General features: G+C 35.7%; 2 long non-coding RNA genes across 3 annotated transcripts; one reads left to right on the top strand and one right to left on the bottom strand.

Moving 5' to 3' along the window:
* Positions 1–39: 39 nt before the first annotated feature.
* Positions 40–5,784, top strand: LOC127143070 (uncharacterized). The gene is made up of 6 exons (XR_007814242.1): positions 40–199; positions 1,444–1,644; positions 2,097–2,346; positions 4,622–4,786; positions 5,316–5,377; positions 5,734–5,784. It is a non-coding gene; the product is annotated as an uncharacterized LOC127143070 (long non-coding RNA).
* Positions 5,561–16,776, bottom strand: LOC108889342 (uncharacterized). Of its 2 annotated transcripts, none has more exons than XR_001961967.2 (6): positions 16,599–16,776; positions 15,623–15,663; positions 14,966–15,098; positions 13,516–13,897; positions 11,937–12,045; positions 5,561–5,752 (listed from the first exon to the last, which is right to left on the bottom strand). It is a non-coding gene; the product is annotated as an uncharacterized LOC108889342 (long non-coding RNA). The 2 variants fall into 2 exon arrangements; XR_007814241.1 differs by lacking the exon at positions 5,561–5,752 and adding an exon at positions 10,392–10,487 and having other exon boundaries at positions 10,718–12,045.
* Between the last annotated feature and the right edge of the window lie 557 nt (positions 16,777–17,333).

Genomic DNA, 17,333 nt, shown 5'->3' on the forward strand with positions numbered 1-17,333 from the left:
CTGCGTCGTGTGTCGTCATCGGTCATGTGCTTCCGGGAGGAAGTCGAAGTCGGGGAAACCGTTTAAAACGAACGTTTGAACCATTACCTCGGTTTGTCAGTACTGTTAGAAAACAGTATTACCGAAGAAGCCCGTGTGCTAAAACAAAAGTTGAAGCTGCTTTTTTGTTGAACACGAGTGAGCCTGGACGCGGAACAAGGTAAGCAAACTTGCTAGCAGCTAGCGTTAGCATTTCAGTTAGCGGCGAGCGTTAGTATTAGCCTTCTCTTTTAGATGCTTGTTTTGATTTTATTTCCATTTTCGTCGTTTTATCATATGGAAAAGAGTGTGTTTGTGTGTCCGAGACTGAGGTGTCCCTGACATGAGTTGTAGACCCCTAAGGTGGACGTGAAAAAACAACGAGCTCTTGATAGCCTGTTAAAATCCCTGTTGTGATTGTTTACAGTCACCCTACCGACATGTTGCACCTCTTTGTAACTTTGTGTTCCACCCTGGTCATTTTAACTCAGTTTATAGCGGTCTATCATTGTCGTTGTCATCGTTTTGTGTCTATTTGTGGTCAGCCAGGTACAGCCGCCATATATGGCTGTACCACGACCACGTCCTTTGACGAAAACTCAAGCTTTTGATAACTTTTAATCATAAATGCGTCAACAGTATACTGACTGAGTTTGAAGTCGATATGATTAAACTATCCAGGAGGAATTCGTTTAAACACAATGTCCCCAAATGGCGAAAAATTTGCAAACTTTGTGTGTTAAAGTCAAAATGGCTGACTTCCGATTGGTTTGAGGTCATGACATCAGGAGACTTTTTTATACATTTGGGCATGTTATATATGTGGTCCGAAGTTCGTCCACCTACGACAAACTAAGCCCAGTGGTGATCACTTTTGAATGTTTCCGGGGAGCATTATAGAGCCATTTTGCACTGTCCATGGACGAGACCCCTTAAATACGTAAATTTTCACCAGGTCTGACGCATGTGCAAAGTGAGCAATTGTAGGCCTCAAAAAGGCGATAATAATAATAAGAATGACTTAATTCAAATAGGGCCTTTGCCCGCTTTCGTGTTCGGGCTCCAATAATTAAAGTAATATGTAATGGTAAAAGTAATTTAATATTAGCGGTAACACTAAAAGTAATCTGCAGTATAAGAGCAATGCATAAGTACTAGTAATCCAAAATAGAAGTTAAAATGTTACTTTATAGTAAGATATCCAAGATGTCATATTATAGCATACGCAAAAATGTAAAAAAAAATGTGACAGTATAGGAAGGCATAAAAATGTCATTATAGTAAGACATAATAATGTGTTGTTGAATGTTCTGTTCAGCTGTAGTGTTGAATATTCATCTGTGTTTTCATGGTTAAACTGTTGATGAAGAATAAGTAGTAGTGTATTGATCATTTTCATTTTCACAACATTGTACATGATCGCAGAGACCTGCACAAGAATCTGCAGTGACGGGGGGTCCCCGATTCGACGGGATCACCCGCGATCAGAGAGACACTGTCTATGATCACAGAGACATAGTCCATGATTGCAGAGACTTTGTCCATAATCTCAGAGACATTGTCAGCAATCACACAGAGTCTTCATACAATGAAGAAGTTCTTTGAGACCAGGACAGAGGCCTCCAGGTAATTCACAAACAGCTTTACATCAACCGTCCAACACAGAATACTGACATTAAACTGTTTATGTTCAGTATTCAGTATAGTTGTTCATAAGTGTGTTGATTTTAACTGTTGGTCAGATGGTGATTTTAACCATATTTTTACAGTGTGTAGCGACCACTTCTACACTTATTTAATTAAATGTTTTCACATAAGCTGCTGTTGAGACCTTGGAATTTGGTTAGTTGATACACAAAATTAATAGTCATTTTAGTTTTACCCAAATGTGTTGTGTTGTCCTGGAGAGGATAACAGTCAACTGTTTTCTTACATTGCCCTGTAATGTTTGTTAAATGCTCTGGTTCAGCTGTAACTCTGAATATTTATCTGTGTTTTCATGCTTAAACTGTTGATGAGGAATAGGTAGTAGTGTATTGATCATTTTCCTTTGTGTGTTTCTCTTTGATTTTCTCCAGGTGTCACCACTTCACCATGTAACCGAGACGTCATCCATGATTGGAGAGACATTGTTGAGGATGAGAGAGACATTGTCCATGATCAGAGACATTATCCATGACTCTTAGAGACCTGCGCTAGAATTGGCGGTGACGGGGGTCCCCGATTCAACAGCACAGAGACATTGTTCATAATCTCAGAGACGTTGTCCACAATCATAGAGAGTCTTCATACAATGAAGTTCTTGGAGACCAGGACAGAGGCCTCCAGGTAATTCCCAAACAGCTTTACATCAACTGTCCAACACAGAGCACTGACATTAAATTATATGTCTTCAGTAACTGATCTGAAGTCTGAATAGTTTGATTTGTCACGAAAAGGTTTCACTTGTTATTAAAGTTTATTTACATAGTTTATGAATGTACAGTTCAAAGAAAATGAAAATGAATTTAAACATCAGCTCTCTCTCTGCCTGTCTCACTCTCTCTCCCTCTCTGTCTCTCCCTCTCTCTTTCTGTCTCTCACTTTCCCTTGCTCTCTCTCTGTCTTTCCCTCTCTCTTTCTGTCCCTCACTTTCCCATGCTCTCCCTCTCTCTGTGTCTCTCCCTCCCTCGCTCTCTGACTGTCTCTCATTCTCTCTCTTTCTGTCTCGCTTTCTCTCTCCTTCACTCTTGCTCCTTCTCACTATCTCTCTCCCCCCTCTCTGTTTCCGTCTCACTCTCCCTGTCTCTTTCTGTCTCTCACTCTCTCTGTCTCTGTCTCTCTGTCTCACACTCTCTCTCTCCCTGTCTCCCTTACTGTCTCTCACTTTCCCATGCTCTCCCTCTCTCTATCTCTCTCCCTCTCTGTCTTTCCTTCTCTCTCTCTCTCTCATTTTCCCTCCCTCTCTCTCTGACTTTGTTTCTTGTTCTCTCCCCCTCTCTGTTTCCGTCTCACTCTTTCTGTCTCACACTCTCCCTCTCTCTCCGTCTCGCTATCTCTCGATTTCGATTTAGTTGGCTTTATTGGCATGACGTTTTAGATCAAACATGTTGCCAAAGCATCTCTCTCGCTCTCTTTCACTCGCTCTGTCTCCATCTCTTTCTGTCTCACTCTTTCTCTCTCTCGCTCCTTCTCACTTTCTGTCCCTCTCTCTGCCTGTCTCACTCTCTCTCCCTCTTTGCCCTTCCCTCTTTCTCTTTCTGTCCCTCACTTTCCCATGCTCTCCCTCTCTCTGTGTCTCTCTCCCCCTCTCTTCATCTTCCTCCCTCGCTCTCTGACTTTGTCTCCCGCTTTATCTTGCTTTGTCTTTATATCCATTTTTCTGTCTCTTTCTCTCTCTCATCCTCAACTGTCCAACACAGAGCACTGACATTAAATTATATGTCTTCAGTAACTGATCTGAAGTCTGAATAGTTTGATTTGTCACGAAAAGGTTTCACTTGTTATTAAAGTTTATTTACATAGTTTATGAATGTACAGTTCAAAGAAAATGAAGAATTTAAACATCAGCTCTCTCTCTGCCTGTCTCACTCTCTCTCCCTCTCTGTCTCTCCCTCTCTGTTTCTGTCTCTCATTTTCCCTTGCTCTTTCTCTCTGTCTTTCCCTCTCTCTTTCTGTCCCTCACTTTCCCATGCTCTCCCTCTCTCTGTGTCTCTCTCCCCCTCTGTCTTTGCCTGTCTCTCTCTTTCTCTCACTTTCCCTCCCTCTCTCTCTGACTTTGTTTCTTGTTCTCTCCCCCCTCTCTCTGTTACCATCTCACTCTCTCTCCGTCTCGCTATCTCTCGATTTCGATTTAGTTGGCTTTATTGGCATGACGTTTTTGATCAAACATGTTGCCAAAGCATCTCTCTCGCTCTCTTTCACTCGCTCTGTCTCCATCTCTTTCTGTCTCACTCTTTCTCTCTCTCACTCCTTCTCACTTTCTGTCCCTCTCTCTCTGCCTGTCTCACTCTCTCTCCCTCTTTGCCTTTCCCTCTTTATCTTTCTGTCCCTCACTTTCCCATGCTCTCCCTCTCTCTGTGTCTCTCCCCCTCTCTCTTCATCTTCCTCCCTTGCTCTCTGACTTTGTCTCCCGCTTTATCTTGCTTTGTCTTTATATCCATTTTTCCATTTTTCTTTCTCTCTCTCATCCTCGCTCTTGCTCCTTCTCACTATCCCTCTCCCCCCTCTCTCTGTTTCCGTCTCACACTCTCCCTCTCTCTCCGTCTCTGTCTTGCTATCTCTCCATTTTGATTTCAATTTAGTTGGCTTTATTGGCATGGCGTTTTAGATCAAACATGTTGCAAAAGCATCTCTCTCACTCTCTGTCTTTCACTCTCCCTCTCTCCTACTCTCTTAAGCCTGGCGCACACTAAAAGATTTTGAAATTCTTACCTGATGTAGAAAATTTGAGAGAGCACACACATGACACAAATAATGTCATATTTCATTTATAGTGTGCAGTGAGCAAGAAGACAAACACACACACAACAACCCACAACAGATTAACCACCACCAAGTAGAATCTGGCCTCTTAAACATAATGGATGACAATGTCTCTTGTTTGTTGTGTTTCTGTCTTCAGTCAGCTCGCTTCCCGATTGGTTAACTCCCTGTTCCATGTGACAATCCACAGACAGCATGCTCGGCACTCCTTGGTGTTCTCCCCACACAACAGGATTTTCACTCATAAATATTGAACATGTTTAATATTTATCGGGGCGGACCTGATCGTCTTCGGAGCAGATCGGTGAGGGTAAAATCACTCCGAACACACCTCACACCACAGGAAAATCTGACAAAATAATTGTTAGAACCATCCCATAATTGGGCCTTTGCTTGTTTTGATCGGGAGGGAGGGGTATTTGGGCCCAATTATCTTTTGTTGTATACCCCTCTTATTCAGTTCAGTGTCACACAAGAAACACTGATATTTTGCTTCATTTTAGCCTCTATCAACCAAATTAAGTTCAAATTTTTGCTGAAATTTTGCTGAAAAAAACATTTCCATCTGCTGCTGTTGTGTGAATATCAGGAGCTGGTGGAGTCAGTTCAGAGCAGCAGCTTCTGTCTTTGTGTGTGAAGCAAATTTAACTCTTGGACTAGTTCTGATTAGTCCAGAACCAGTTACTCCACCCTCTGGTTTCTTTGTAGATTTAGTGTCTTTTACTTCTCTATCTTTTGACAGTTTGAAGTTAAATACCCAAAAACACTCTGTGCTTTTATTTTGATGTGTTAAAAGTCACATCTTTATATTACTGTTGTGTTTTTCTCCACAGGATTCAAACTTTAACCATAAAGTCACAGAGAGAAAAGACAGACATGAAGCCATTTTCAGAAGGTCAGTGTTAGTTTCTTCTTCAGTCTGACTCAACAAATAGCAGCCAGTCAGAGGTTAGGGTTAGGGCTTACTTGCAAGCTCCAAGTAGAGAGTAGTTGCTGTTTCTGCATTACAAAATCTTTTTCGTGATATTAATTAAAAAATAAAGGAACTCAACTCAAAAGGTAAGATAAAACACTTTATTGATTATGTTCTAGACAACATTTAACAAACCACAGCAAAGATGACAGATATTTGGAGACACTTATTCTCTCACCTCACATATAATGTAATGATGAGCACATGTAGAGATAGCATTATTAAAGTCTTTGACATCTTTAAAAATGTAACACAACTACTTTGGTTGTCCTCTTCAGGTGATGTGGTCTTCTCCTCCTGCAGAGATAGAACATGTCAATCACAGAAACATTTTGATGCCATACTATACTATAACATTTTTTGACCATTTTTGACGCCATACTATGACATTTTTTCATGTTTTTTGACGCCATACTAAACTATGACATTTTATCATGTTTTTTGACCCCTTACTAAACTATGACATTTTTTCATGTTTTTTGACGCCATACTAAACTATGACATTTTTTCATGTTTTTTGACCCCTTACTAAACTGACATTTTTTGACCATTTTTGACCCCTTAGTAAACTAAGACATTTTTTGACCGTTTTTGACGCCATACTGTACTATGACATTTTTTCATGTTTTTTGACCCCTTACTAAACTATGACATTTTTTCATGTTTTTTGACCCCTTACTAAACTATGACATTTTTTCATGTTTTTTGACTCCTTACTCAACTATGACATTTTTTGACCATTTTTTGACGCCATACTATACTATGACATTTTTTGACCGTTTTTGACGCCATACTGTACTATGACATTTTTTGACCTTTTTTGACCCCTTACTAAACTATGACATTTTTTCATGTTTTTTGACCCCTTACTAAACTGACATTTTTTGACCATTTTTGACCCCTTACTAAACTATGACATTTTTTGACCGTTTTTGACCCCTTACTAAACTATGACATTTTTTGACCATTTTTGACCCCTTAGTAAACTAAAACATTTTTTGACCGTTTTTGACCCCTTACTAAACTATGACATTTTTTCATGTTTTTTGACCCCTTACTAAACCATGACATTTTTTCATGTTTTTTGACTCCTTACTAAACTATGACATTTTTTGACCGTTTTTGACGCCATACTAAACTATGACATTTTTTCATGTTTTTTGACCCCTTACTAAACTATGACATTTTTTCATGTTTTTTGACCCCTTACTAAACCATGACATTTTTTGACCATTTTTGACGCCATACTATACTATGACATTTTTTGACAATTTTTGACCCCTTAGTAAACTAAGACATTTTTTGACCGTTTTTGACCCCTTACTAAACTATGACATTTTTTGACCGTTTTTGACGCCATACTATACTATGACATTTTTTCATGTTTTTTGACCCCTTACTAAACTATGACATTTTTTCATGTTTTTTGACCCCTTACTAAACCATGACATTTTTTGACCATTTTTGACGCCATACTATACTATGACATTTTTTGACAATTTTTGACCCCTTAGTAAACTAAGACATTTTTTGACCGTTTTTGACCCCTTACTAAACTATGACATTTTTTGACCATTTTTGACGCCATACTATACTATGACATTTTTTGACCGTTTTTGACGCCATACTGTACTATGACATTTTTTGACCTTTTTTGACCCCTTACTAAACTGACATTTTTTGACCATTTTTGACCCCTTAGTAAACTAAGACATTTTTTGACCGTTTTTGACCCCTTACTAAACTATGACATTTTTTCATGTTTTTTGACTCCTTACTATACTATGACATTTTTTCATGTTTTTTGACTCCTTACTAAACTATGACATTTTTTGACCGTTTTTGACGCCATACTATACTATGACATTTTTTCATGTTTTTTGACCCCTTACTAAACTGACATTTTTTGACCGTTTTTGACCCCTTAGTAAACTAAGACATTTTTTGACCGTTTTTGACCCCTTACTAAACTATGACATTTTTTCATGTTTTTTGACCCCTTACTAAACTATGACATTTTTTGACCATTTTTGACGCCATACTAAACTATGACATTTTTTCATGTTTTTTGACCCCTTACTAAACCATGACATTTTTTCATGTTTTTTGACTCCTTACTCAACTATGACATTTTTTGACCATTTTTGACGCCATACTGTACTATGACATTTTTTGACCGTTTTTGACGCCATACTATACTATGACATTTTTTCATGTTTTTTGACCCCTTACTAAACTGACATTTTTTGACCTTTTTTGACCCCTTACTAAACTATGACATTTTTTCATGTTTTTTGACGCCATACTATACTATGACATTTTTTGACCATTTTTGACGCCATACTATACTATGACATTTTTTGACCGTTTTTGACGCCATACTATACCATGACATTTTTTCATGTTTTTTGACGCCATACTATACTATGACATTTTTTCATGTTTTTTGACCCCTTACTAAACTGACATTTTTTGACCTTTTTTGACCCCTTACTAAACTATGACATTTTTTCATGTTTTTTGACCCCTTACTAAACCATGACATTTTTTGACCATTTTTGACCCCTTAGTAAACTAAGACATTTTTTGACCGTTTTTGACGCCATACTATACTATGACATTTTTTCATGTTTTTTGACCCCTTACTAAACCATGACATTTTTTGACCGTTTTTGACGCCATACTATACTATGACATTTTTTGACCATTTTTGACCCCTTAGTAAACTAAGACATTTTTTTGACCGTTTTTGACGCCATACTATACTATGACATTTTTTCATGTTTTTTGACCCCTTACTAAACCATGACATTTTTTCATGTTTTTTGACTCCTTACTAAACTATGACATTTTTTCATGTTTTTTGACCCCTTACTAAACTATGACATTTTTTGACCGTTTTTGACGCCATACTATACTATGACATTTTTTCATGTTTTTTGACTCCTTACTAAACTATGACATTTTTTGACCAATTTTGACCCCTTAGTAAACTATGACATTTTTTGACCGTTTTTGACCCCTTACTAAACTATGACATTTTTTCATGTTTTTTGACCCCTTACTAAACTATGACATTTTTTCATGTTTTTTGACGCCATACTATACTATGACATTTTTTGACCATTTTTGACGCCATACTAAACTATGACATTTTTTGACCATTTTTGACGCCATACTATACTATGACATTTTTTGACCATTTTTGACGCCATACTGTACTATGACATTTTTTCATGTTTTTTGACCCCTTACTAAACTATGACATTTTTTCATGTTTTTTGACGCCATACTATACTATGACATTTTTTTCATGTTTTTTGACCCCTTACTAAACTGACATTTTTTGACCTTTTTTGACCCCTTACTAAACTATGACATTTTTTCATGTTTTTTGACGCCATACTATACTATGACATTTTTTTGCCATTTTGACGCCATACTATACTATGACATTTTTGACCGTTTTTGACGCCATACTATACCATGACATTTTTTCATGTTTTTGACGCCATACTATACTATGACATTTTTTTCATGTTTTTTGACCCTTACTAAACTGACATTTTTTGATTTTTTTGACCCTTACTAAACTATGACATTTTTTCATGTTTTTTGACCCTTACTAAACCATGACATTTTTTGACCATTTTTGACCCTTAGTAAACTAAGACATTTTTTGACCGTTTTTGACGCCATACTATACTATGACATTTTTTCATGTTTTTTGACCCCTTACTAAACCATGACATTTTTGACCATTTTTGACCCCTTAGTAAACTAAGACATTTTTTGACCGTTTTTGACGCCATACTATACTATGACATTTTTTCATGTTTTTTGACCCCTTACTAAACCATGACATTTTTTCATGTTTTTTGACTCCTTACTAAACCATGACATTTTTTCATGTTTTTTGACTCCTTACTAAACCATGACATTTTTTCATGTTTTTTGACTCCTTACTAAACTATGACATTTTTTGACCAATTTTGACCCCTTAGTAAACTAAGACATTTTTTGACCGTTTTTGACCCCTTACTAAACTATGACATTTTTTCATGTTTTTTGACCCCTTACTAAACTATGACATTTTTTCATGTTTTTTGACGCCATACTATACTATGACATTTTTTGACCATGTTTTTGACGCCATACTAAACTATGACATTTTTTGACCGTTTTTGACGCCATACTAAACTATGACATTTTTTCATGTTTTTTGACCCCTTACTAAACTGACATTTTTTGACCTTTTTTGACCCCTTACTAAACTATGACATTTTTTCATGTTTTTTGACGCCATACTATACTATGACATTTTTTGACCGTTTTTGACGCCATACTATACTATGACATTTTTTGACCGTTTTTGACGCCATACTATACTATGACATTTTTTCATGTTTTTTGACCCCTTACTAAACTATGACATTTTTTGACCGTTTTTGACCCCTTACTAAACTATGACATTTTTTGACCGTTTTTTGACCCCTTACTAAACTATGACATTTTTTCATGTTTTTTGACCCCTTACTAAACTGACATTTTTTGACCTTTTTTGACCCCTTACTAAACTATGACATTTTTTCATGTTTTTTGACTCCTTACTAAACTATGACATTTTTTGACCATTTTTGACGCCATACTATACCTATGACATTTTTTCATGTTTTTTGACGCCATACTATACTATGACATTTTTTCATGTTTTTTGACGCCATACTAAACTATGACATTTTTTGACCGTTTTTGACGCCATTACTAAACTATGACATTTTTTCATGTTTTTTGACCCCTTAGTAAACTGACATTTTTTGACCTTTTTGACCCCTTACTAAACTATGACATTTTTTCATGTTTTTTGACGCCATACTATACTATGACATTTTTTGACCGTTTTTGACCCCTTAGTAAACTAGACATTTTTTGACCGTTTTTGACCCCTTACTAAACTATGACATTTTTTGACCTTTTTTGACGCCATACTATACTATGACATTTTTTCATGTTTTTTGACCCCTTACTAAACCTATGACATTTTTTGACCATTTTTTGACGCCATACTATACTATGACATTTTTTGACCATTTTTGACCCCTTAGTAAACTAAGACATTTTTTGACCGTTTTTGACCCCTTACTAAACTATGACATTTTTTGACCGTTTTTGACGCCATACTATACTATGACATTTTTTCATGTTTTTTGACGCCATACTATACTATGACATTTTTTCATGTTTTTTGATCCCTTACTAAACTATGACATTTTTTGACCATTTTTGACCCCTTACTAAACTATGACATTTTTTCATGTTTTTTGACGCCATACTAAACTATGACATTTTTTGACCGTTTTTGACCCCTTAGTAAACTAAGACATTTTTTGACCGTTTTTGACCCCTTACTAAACTATGACATTTTTTGACCTTTTTTGACCCCTTACTAAACTATGACATTTTTTCATGTTTTTTGACTCCTTACTAAACTATGACATTTTTTCATGTTTTTTGACGCCATACTATACTATGACATTTTTTCATGTTTTTTGACCCCTTACTAAACTATGACATTTTTTCATGTTTTTTGACGCCATACTATACTATGACATTTTTTGACCATTTTTGACCCCTTAGTAAACTAAGACATTTTTTGACCGTTTTTGACGCCATACTATACTATGACATTTTTTCATGTTTTTTGACTCCTTACTAAACTATGACATTTTTTGACCATTTTTGACGCCATACTATACTATGACATTTTTTCATGTTTTTTGACCCCTTACTAAACCATGACATTTTTTGACCATTTTTGACGCCATACTATACTATGACATTTTTTCATGTTTTTTGACGCCATACTAAACTATGACATTTTTTCATGTTTTTTGACCCCTTACTAAACCATGACATTTTTTGACCATTTTTGACCCCTTAGTAAACTAAGACATTTTTTGACCGTTTTTGACCCCTTACTAAACTATGACATTTTTTGACCGTTTTTGACCCCTTACTAAACTATGACATTTTTTGACCGTTTTCGATTGTTTTGATGCTTTAATATACTGCAGCGTTTTTTATGTCTTAATATAAGAGACATTTTTACTTCCATTTTGGATTACTCTTTCTTTTGTATTGCTATTATATCATAGATTAGTTTTACTTTTACCTCTAATATTACATTACTTTTACCATTACATAATACTTTTCTTAATATGTATTAATTCTAAAATTATAGATAACTTTTACTGTTCCAAACTACACCTAGTAACAGATTACTTTGTCTATTACATCTTACTTTTGAAATTGCTAATTACTTTTACATTACTTCTATTAATACTCTTTACTTAATCATTATTTTAATATTCCAGATTACTTTTGTCATTACCTTTTTCTAATTTACTGAATGCTGAACATAAACAATTGAATGTCAATGGCTCTGTGTTGGACAGTTGATCTTAAATGGTTTGTGAATTACCTGGAGACTTCTGTCCTGGTCTCAAAGAATTTCATTGTATGTAGACAGTCTGTGATAGTGGATGACGTCTCAGCGATCGTGGACGAAGTCGTGGATGAAGTGGTGACACCTGGAGGAAACCAAAGAGAAACATACTAAGGAAAATGATCATACACTACCACCTATTCCTCATCAACAGTTTAATCATGAAAACACAGATATATATTCAACCTTACAGCTGAACCTCAGCATTTAACAAACATTAGAGGGCTGTTTCAGAAAATTAACAGTTGACTAACATCCCTTCCTGAAGAACCACCAACATCAAATAAAAAAAAGTCAAATAACTGTTAAGTGTGTGTCTATCAACTAATTACTGAAGTAATCATGTATGTTACTGTGAACTGCACAATAATAATAAACAGTATCATTTAAGTAAATTTTTGAATGCAGGATTTTTGTGTTGTTTATTATACTTCAGTAAAAAGTCTGAGTATTTCTTCCACCACAGACGGTCACATACTGCATCATTATTTCACATTTCAACCATCTTATTAAAAGATTTTGTGTTATTTTTGTTTAATGAATAGCAACCACATTTACAATGGTATTAACAGCCAATTATGTGAAAACTCTTTATTTTTTGAAATTTTTATGCCTTTCTATACATTCTTGGACCATTTTTCACACCTCACTATACTATGACATTTTTTGACCGTTTTTGATGCCATACTACACTGTTAAGTACATTTTTGAATGCAGGATTTTAACTTGTGTTTATTGTTCTTGAGTAAAAAGTCTTTAGAGTATTTCTTCCACCACAGACGGTCTCATACAGAATCATTATTTCAAATTTCAACCACCTTCTTATTAACATGTATTTAAAATGTCTTTGTTTTGTGTTGTTTTCCTTAAATGAATAACAACCAAATTTACAAAAGTCTTAGCAGCATTTTATGTGAAAATTTTAAGTAAAAAAAGTGTAGGACCAGTTGTTACACACTGTGAAGATATTAAAATTACTCTCTGACCAACAGTTAAAATTAACACACTAACAATCCAATATTTTATTTGTAGAACTGATTGTTTTGTATGATGTAATCTAGTATGTCTAGTACATACACAAGATTAAGAATTTCTGATCATATACAGTCAAACTGAAGTTAAGATATTTTTCAGTCCCATTTTGACTGATCCTTAACAACATCTGACATTTGATGTCTTACTATAATATTACATTTTTTACATTTTTGATGCCTTACTATACTGTGACATTTTTACTTCTATTTTGGATTACCATTACTTCTGCACTGCTTTTATATTACAGATGACTTTTACTGTCTGCCTCTACTATTAGATTACTTTTCCCACTGCATATTACTTTTCTAATTACATATTACTTGTAAATTTACAGATAAAGTTTTCGGTTGCAAACTACATTTAGTAACAGATTACTTTGGCTATTACATCTTACTTCTGATATTGCTAATTACTTTTACATTACTTCTATTAATACAGATTTCTGATATACTGAACACTAAACATAAACAATGTCAGTGGTCTGTGTTGAATGGTTGATGTAAAGCTGTTAGTGAATTACCTGGAAGCCTCAGTCCTCGTCTCAAAGAAGTTCTTCACTGTACGAAGACTCTCTGTGATCGCGGACAATGTCTCTGAGATCATAGACGCTGTCTCTGTGATCATTGGCAATGTCCGTGATCGCGGGCAATGCCGTCAAATCGGTGACCCCCGTCTCCGCCGATTCTATCGCAAGGTCTCTACGAAGCATGGACAATGTCTCTGATCATGGGCAACGTCTCTCTCATCTTTGACAAGGTCACTGCAATCGTGGACAATGTCTCTGATGGTGGACAATGTCTCCCTCATCCTCAACAATGTCTCTCCGATCATGGACGATGTCTCTGCGATCATGGACAATGTCTTGGCGATCGTGGACTACGTGGTGGACGAAGTGGTGACACCTGGAGGAAATCTAAGAGAAACATACAAAGGAAAATGATCAATACCCTACTACCTATTCCTCATCAACAGTTTAACCATGAAAACACATTTATATTCAACCTTACAGCGGAACCAGAACATTTGAGGGTTTTACATGCCTTACTATGCTATGACATTTTTATGCTGTGGTGGAAAATCTGTGTTCAATGTTTGTATTCAAATGAATTCATTTGCAGTAGTATAATTGTACGCGTGTCCTTATATAGTTACAATGTATTTACATTTGTTGAGTGTGTCCTTGTTATTCACAGTTAGAGGATTCCATCTCACAGCAACAGAGGATTTGTTTTAAGAACAGGAAGGGTACATCAGTGTCACATGACAGGCCAGTTTGACCTAGTGTGACAATAAAGAGTGTTGTTTAGTAGGAAGGTGCCTTAGTGTGAGCCTACGATCATCAAGCACCAGACCTTTATAAACCCCCAAACTGTGCCAGAACTGTTGTGCCAAACACCCTGTGTGCTCAAACCTTCTAAGCCATATTTGGTAATGATTTGACTATCAGACCAGGCCACTGAACATGGTCAGGTTCATTAGAAATACATGATGTCATTAGTGTATCAAATTGTAATAGGATGATAGTATAAAGGGATCAAATAGCTACTGGAGGGTTACTCAGAGGTAGTTCCACCCTATTGGTATAATAATTTGACACCTGGCTCAATAAAGTTTGTGTGAAGACCCTCATCCTTTATTGTTTTTTATCCCACTACAATGCCTTTTGACATTTTTATTACAGTTTTTTACTGTTACTTCTAATTTAAGATTACTTTTACCATTACATGTTACACATTACTTCTAAATTTACAGATAACTTTTACTGTTGCAAACTACATCTAGTAACAGATTACTTTGACTATTACATCTTACTTCTGATATTACTAATTACTATTACATACAGATTACATATGCATTATTTTTAGATTGCAGATTACTATTATTACACTTTTCTGATATACTGAATACTTAAACAATTTAATGTTGGTGCTCTGTGTTGGACAGTTGATGTAAAGCTGTTTGTGAATTACCTGGAGGCCTCTGTCCTGGTCTCAAAGAATTTCTTCATCATACGAAGTCACTCTGCGATCGTGGACAACGTCTCTGTGATCACGGACAATGGCTCGGCAATCATGGACGATGTCGTGGACGAAGTGGTGGCACCTGAAGGAAATCAAAGAGAAACATACAAAGGAAATTGATCAATACACTGCTACCTATTCCTCATCATCAGTTTAACCATGAAAGCATGATAAGGAAAAGCATCACATCTTTAAGAATCAATAAATATTTGGGGAAAATTAACTAAAATGATCAATCTTAAGTCTTACATTTCTATACTATAATTATCTATAAATAACTATAATTATCTGTTAACTAATCACTGGAGAAATCATGTATATTACTGTGAAATTCATAATAAAAACTTTCACTTCAGTAAATTTTTGAAAGCAGGGTTTTAACTTGTGGTATTTTTATTTATACTTCAGTCCACAGGCAGAAACTATTTGTATTTTTTTTAATTATTAGTAGTACTATTTTCTGACAATATATAGACACAATCAATCAGTAATTATTATATTCAGTACTAAACTATTAAATATCAAGGATAAACAATAACACTAACATTAATAATTCAGCTCATTAACACACTGTTTTCAGACTGGGTAAATCTTTAGGACACATACCTGGCGTTTCTGCCCAGGCTGCAGCAGCTGAACCAGTAAACCTGAAAAACACAAGTATAACACTTGAGAAACAAATAATCTAATTAATAAAGAATAGCTCACATCCAAAACTTGAGCAGAGTAGCAGAATACAGCTCAGAAAACTAGACACTAGAATCTTTACAAACACACTGAGTTTTGAGGTGAAGAAATTAATTATGTTACTAGAATATGACTTGATCTCATAGATAAAATACATTTTTTAAATAGTTTTTATGATAATTTTTAACAGTAATCTCGGACCATACATTGTGACCTACTGTTGAGGCTCAAAAATTGTGGAGGAGCACAGAGTTAAAATCTAGTTTTCAAGCTTGTATTTAACACAAAACTGAGTCCAATAACCACGACTACAAACAAATTTCTAATCAATAATATACACAGGGAATCAATGGATGGCTCTGGACAGATTACTACCACAAAGCTACAAAGACACAAAATGACAGAGGCAAACTGAGTCGCAAAATGATCACAATGAGACGCTTAACTGCCACACTGAAACACAAAATGGCCACAAAGAAAGGTTATGTGACCTGGAAAAAACACAAAACTACAAGGACACAATACAACGCAAAACAACCACAAAGAAGCTGACCATAAGTACAACCTGCAAGACACGCAAAGCGATGCCACCAATACCACCACAAAGAGACAAAATGATCACATGATAATCCGCCATAAATTGACTTAAAATGACCATGATGGAGCACAAAATTACAAAGAAGCAGTAACATGTCTGCAGAGTAATTGTAAAGCAATGCAAGCGGAGTTACGAGACAAACTGACTACTAAACAGTTACCAAACTGAACCGTCTCATGGCCTCAGCCACACAAACACACTCTTGCCCACGCGATATAAACGACTGATAACAGAATTAAACGATATCATTACAAGGTAATGCTAATGCTAACGCTAGCCGCTAACTGTCTGTCTTACGTTCATGCCGCAGGTGTGTTCAGCGTCCAGTCTCACTCGTGTTCATCAAAAAGTGGCTCTGGAGTTTGTTTTAGCATCTAGACATCCGCTGTAACGACGTTCTCTCACAGTACTGGCAAACAGAAGCAACAGCTGAAACTTGATTTAAATCTGTTTTCCGGCTTCCTTTCTCCGCCTCTCTAGCTCCTCCCATAAGGTCGTAGCCAATGAGGAGGCACGTCGCAACCAAATACGACATTTTTGTTGCTCTTTTCTTCATTAACGATGCCTCTGAATGCAAATGAAACAGAAAAGACAAGAATAATTTTTTTTAAAGTGACAGCACAGAAGAAGAAAGAGAGAGAAAAAAGTTCTTTTATCCACAGAATTTGTACATGAAATGTAAACAGTGGAGAAACTCAGGACTCTAGCAAAATTCACTGTAAAAAGGAGCCTTTAAATATTAACTCAGCTTATACTGAATTACTGGCATGATTTTATAATATAAAGAAAAAGGTACACAGTGGCTGCAGGTCATCAAAGCAGATAAAATGGCTGGTTAACTGATTATGAACTCCTGTGAAGAATGAAACTGAAATATATTCACCAAAGGAAAAGAGGAAGCACCACATTTAGTAATTTAATTTCTCCTCAGGCATCAACAACACATTAAGTATGAAATTCACAAACGTCAGAGACATTAAATTATTTCCCTAAAACTAAATCAGGGCCTTAACTAATGATTTTTTTTTCATT

Source organism: Lates calcarifer, linkage group LG12 (genome assembly GCF_001640805.2).
Source record: "Lates calcarifer isolate ASB-BC8 linkage group LG12, TLL_Latcal_v3, whole genome shotgun sequence".
Taxonomy (NCBI): domain Eukaryota; kingdom Metazoa; phylum Chordata; class Actinopteri; family Centropomidae; genus Lates; species Lates calcarifer.